Source organism: Solanum tuberosum, unplaced genomic scaffold, assembly GCF_000226075.1.
Source record: "Solanum tuberosum cultivar DM 1-3 516 R44 unplaced genomic scaffold, SolTub_3.0 scf00473, whole genome shotgun sequence".
NCBI classification, from domain to species: domain Eukaryota; kingdom Viridiplantae; phylum Streptophyta; class Magnoliopsida; order Solanales; family Solanaceae; genus Solanum; species Solanum tuberosum.
Window position 1 is genome coordinate 39,714 of NW_006239391.1, and position 6,027 is coordinate 45,740.

A 6,027-nucleotide genomic window follows, 5' to 3' on the forward strand; every position below is an offset into this window, starting at 1 on the left:
CTTGAAAACTTTAAGAAACTTTGCTTTGACTTGCTTCTTAACTTCTAGACTTGACTCTTAACTTCTTTGACTTTGATCTTAACTTTCCTTGAATTGGATTATGGATTCAAGGTTCATGATCTCATGTTTATGGATGATTTCATGATGTTTAGATGTACCTTAGAGTATTGGAATCAGCTTAGAAACATAGGTACATTGCTAAGGAACACGTACGAAAAGGCGCCAGCCCTCAAACTTCAGAGGACTGCCTGTGGAGCTCTAGCTGGCGCGACGCGCCAGAGGCCAAAGTTCAGAGGAACTTTTGTGGCGCTCTGGCAGGTGCGGCACCCCAATCCCTTGCCCAGAAAGTCCTCGATTTTTCTCCTTCGTTTTTCATCTCTAAACTTCCGTAGTTCTTTCCCCAAACACTTAGGATCATTAGTACTCTCAACTTACAATAGATCTAACTAGAAAATCCACCCGGAAACACGAATCAAATCAACAAGAAACTTCAACAACACAACTAATCAAGAACTTAACGATGTCCTTCAAGAACTTCACTTTTTAACATGTAAACAACCCAAAATCGCTGAATTGAAACAAGTTGGTGTGTGGGTGAACTAACCCATCACTATAAGATCTCACATACCTTGTAGGGATCACCCCCGACGAATTTCACTCGAACTGTTTGGATGATCTTGGCGAATTCTTGACTTTTTCTCCTGTTCTTTCTTCCTTTCTCTCTTTTCCAAGCCCTAAGCGTATTCTACTTTTCCAAAACTGAATTAAGTTATGTTTTTACCCCAATAAACCCCTAAAAATGAATTAGGAAATTAATTAGAGAAAATACTAGTTTGCCCTTCCTTAAATCCGGATTTGGACTTTCCTCAATCCAACAACCCAACTTCCGAAAGGCATAACTCACTCATACGATATCGAAATCGCGCAAACTCGGCGGCGTTGGAAAGATCTTCCCAACTATATCAAGAACTACTCCTAATTCATCCTGATCTAGGAGTTATGGTCGTTGGAAAATGACCAAAACTCACTTTTCTAACTTAGACAAATTTTCCAGATTTTTCTTATTCTTTCCAAAAATAAGTATTTTCAGATTTTAAACTCTTTCTAGTCGTTTCTAGGTGCGAAATATTACAGGCTTCTACTATGGCAGAGATAACTTGGCTTATTGGTATTTACAAGGAATTAGGAATTAATATCAAGTAGCCCGTGGACTTATTCTGTGATAGCAAAACTGCTATACAGATTGCTGCCAATCCCATTTTCCATGAAAGAACTATACACTTTGACATTGATTGTTATTTTCTTAGAGAGAAGTTACAACAAGGAATGATCAAGACTCACCATGTATCGACTAGAGACCAACTAGCAGATGTGCTTACAAAAGGCTTATGAAAAGCTTCACATCTACACTTAATGTCCAAGCTAGGCTTGAAAGACATATTTCAGCCTTTAGCTTGAGGAGGGGTGTTGAATACAGTGAAGTTAAAGAAGCTGTCATTCAAGTTAGTTACAAGATGAATAGTGTTGTCACAAAGTTAGTTAGTAAGTTGTTACAAATTAACTATGGTTAAGTTAGGAGTAACTAATGTAGTTAGTTAATAACTGACTCTAGGATCACACTATAAGTATGATTGTATGGATACTCTGTAAAGGATTAACACAGTGAAGTCTATTGAATATTTTTTCTCTCAATAACTGATTCCAGATTATTCTTCAGTTAGGGTGTCCAATTGGACATCTTTCATCGAAAAATTATACCGTATATACAAGAAAAATAATTACAAAATGATTAAATTACATATTTTGGACACTCTTGACACAATGACATGCGTAGCCTAATGGCTTCAGGAGACTTGAAAGAGCCAAAACAGCGAACTACACTCATTTGTCCAAAAATTTTGGGTCATCAATGTTTAAACTTTTACTAGTATATACAAATTGTTTAAATTATGACTAATTTGCTTTAGTTTACATGCACTAAAATTTATACATGTTTGAATTCTTGATATATGAACTAGGCATTAAAATAGGTAATTAGGTATAATTATTTTCTTAGGCGATTTTGATTTGTTGAAATCTATTTATATTCCATTCTATACACGGCGTGTTTCGCTTTCTGCAGCTTAAGTTTAGTATAATTATTTAAAATCAATTTATATAAAAATTACGTACTCTAAAATATATTCATATACAAATTAATGTACAAATGAAGTATTAAAATAGGTTTCAAACTTTTTTTCCATGAAATTTTAATTTATTGAAACCTGTTTCATACTCATTATACCCACTAGATGTTTGAGTCCTTAATGTTACGTTTTTACCAATTTATAGAACTGAATAAAATATGTCTTCCATAAGTTTAATCTTATCTTTTGAAACTAGTTTCGATACCCATTACATACACTAATATATTTACTAGAATATATATGTCAATTTCATAAACAAAGGACTACTACATCTTCTATAATAAAAAAATAAAAATTATATAAAAAAATAAAAACTTCTTCGACAACTAGCAAGATCCGAAATTTCGAACTAGAAATTTTGTATTTTCATGAAGTTTCAAAGCAATAAGATAAATAAATTGGATATTTATGAGATAAAATCTATAAAGGAAGAAGGAACACCAATAAAATTGGGGAAAAAATTGTTGATTGATAATAAAAAATCAACTCACTGGAATAAAATTGTGGAACTAATATATCATGTTAACACTATATTTATGGGGGATGATTAATTAATGAGCAACTTTCACATATAGCAAACACAAAATTCATATTTGTATGCTATAGTAAAGTTTGCATAATTGCGCTCCATAGCAAACATGCTATGACTAGGCTATTTCACTAAACATATATACAAAAGAAGCAATTGTATAATTCGTTGGCTCCTCTTCAGATTTGTATAATTTCGCTAGCAGGCCATTTGTATAAATTGTTGTCAGCCTCTCGTTTGTATAAATCGTTGAGAGTCTCTCAATTTAATTTTATGTGTTTGTATATCTGTATAAAATTTGAATTTGTATACAATTGAATCGAAATAAAACGTTTGTATATCAAATATCGTTCTCTCTCTCGCTTTATACAAACATAAATTATACATTGTATTTTGTATAATCTGTGTGTGTATAAAGCGAGAAAGAGAGAAAGGCAAAAGAGAACTGGACAGGGGAATATTTGTATTGTATAATTATAAGTGTATAGGACGAAGATATATGTATTTGCATGTGTATATATAATTTTCTCTCGCTTTATACAAACAGAAACATAGTTTATACATTTCTGTTGTATAAAGCGAGAGAGGCGAGCGAGAGAGGGAGAGTGGCGAGCGAGAGTTTGAGGGAGAGAGGCGACTAGCAAACAGTTTGCTACGGGGCACAATTAAATCAAAGTGTGGCTATACCATTTAATTTGAATTAATAGTTTTCCATTATGTACAATTTTCCCTTAATTAATTACAATAGAAAATTATTAAATACATTTTCCATTTGTTATATTTGTTTAGTAAATTGTTAGGTATTGATAAAAATATAATGCTATGTATTGAAAATTAAAAAATCTTACTAAAATTTGTAAATGAGATATGGTTTTATTCATAAGAAGATGATATAGGATGTATATATTATTATATCCTATAATCGTCTCAGTTATGTAGTGATATTATTTTACTGAATATAGAATTTTAGAAACAAATAAAAAGGTGAAATCTATGATTTACGACAAACAATTTAAAGTACTTATTTTTAAATTAAAAAGTGTAACATAAATATTCTTTTAGAAGTAAACTATTAAAGAAAGTGTACCACGTAATTGTGACGAAATGAACCATATACTTTCTATGAAAAGTCACTTATATGGGTCTAGCCCCAAATTCTATTTATTTTTTAATGAAGAAAATCTTTCTTTTTTTTTTCTTTTGACAAAATTTGCAGTAAATTAGGCGCACTTTTATTAAAATTGGGTACCAGACAATTAATATAAAGTGGGAAAATAGGCACACTGCTTATAAATAGGAATCTCTACGCCAACAAAGAGAGAAAAATATTAGATATCAGAGTGAGATATACCATAGACTATAAGAAAATAGTATATAAAAATAAATAGAGTATTAGTGATGTTTTAATGAGATGATAAAATCAAAAGAGAGATATTTCTTTTGAGTGTGAAGTAATAATGTTGAGTATTGTACTTATAGCTAAATCAAATAAAAATTTATTATTACAGTGATATCGGTTGCTTCTCTTGATCTTTGTTTTTTTCCTTATTCAAAAGGATTTTTCACCTAAAATTTTTATTTGTCATTATCTTTTTCATTTTATTCCCATTATTTTGTTGGTGAATATTTTTTAGGTTAATTCATGTAAAAAATTCAACATATGTTATTAGAATATTTGGTTGGTGTTTGGATCTTTGTATATAATCTTCCATAATCTATATAATGTTTGGTTAGATTTTGCTACTCTTTATCCCTAATATTCGTATAAATATTGAGAAAATTTATGTAAATTTCAGTTCTAGATTAAAATAATCAAAATGTCAGAACTACCCCTATCACTTTAGACTTAAAAACTTTTTTTCCCTTTTCCTAATAAATAGGGATAATGGTCTGAAAAATATCCCAACTTTGGTCGAATTTGTTGTTGTGATACTAAACTTTCGTACGGACCTATTACCTCACTAGACTATTTAATAGTGTATTTTTTACCCCTGGACTATTTAATAGTGTATTTTAAAGGTATATATGTGCCCACGTGGACACATTACTATTTATAATTTTGCATTATTTTTTATGTCCACGTGGGTAAATATATGTTTAAAATACGGTATTAAATAGTTTAGGGAGGTAATAGGTCCTCATGAAAGTTTAGTATCGCAACAACAAATTCGACCAAAGTTGGGGTATTTTTTAGACTCTTATCCCTAATAAATATGGAACTCTTTGGATTAAGATAAAGAATATATAGGAAGAAGTATTGTCTATACACTTGCTTTCTTTATCATATCAATTGATCCCTTCACTTTTATGACACTAGTTCTGTTATGAAGTGGTCTATATCATCTATCCTCGGCCAAAAATAGATTTAACCGATAAATTAAATTGAAAAGTATTTAAGTATTAATTTATTAATATCGTATTATTGAGTTAATAACTTTTACTGGTTTCACTAATTTTTTTATTTGATTATCTGTTCGATTCGGTTTTTAGATCTTAGTAAATGATTAAATCGATAATCCAAAGATTATATTTATATATCTATCTATATCTATCTTACCTTAAAAGCGTGAACTCCTAACTTGAATGTTAAATTACTATAATATCTCTAACTTAGGTTGTAATTTTTTCGATGAGTTGTGACTTTTCCAATAAGTTGTGACTTTGTTCAAAGGGTTGTGATTTTTTCGATGATTTGTGACTTTTTCAAAGGATTGTGATTTTTCGATAAGTTGTGACTTTTTCAATAAGTTGTGATTTTTTCCAAAGAGTTGTGACTTTTTCAAAGGGTTGTGACTTCTCGGAAAGGTCATAACTACCCTTTGTTGACTATATAAATAGAGGGGCTTCCTCTCATTTTTCAACCACAATTTTTTTAATCTTCTACTCTTCTTCTTCTTGCATTTTAAATTTTTTTGTTGTGATTTATTGTCGTTGAGTGAGTTCGAAGTGTAGCGGAATATGAGGTACCACTATTCTGATGAAGTATGTCATTCTATCCTAAGAGGGTATATTCCATAACCTCGAGTACTTGAGACAAATAATTTTGATGATATAATGATTATTTTTTTGCTTGATATATACATAAGTATGTAATGTTCCAATATACGAAGTTAACATGATGTAGTCTAAATTCATTTGTTTTTGTTAACAATTTCTCTTGTGATGTAGATATATGCTTCTGAATATCCTTTTCCAAAATTTAGAGAATTGTCACGATTTATTTTTGAATGACTTTATTTCTCAATGTTGCTTATGTGATTTAGAATCTCAAGAAGTTTTCTTCAAAATAGTTATTACTATATAAACATTGTC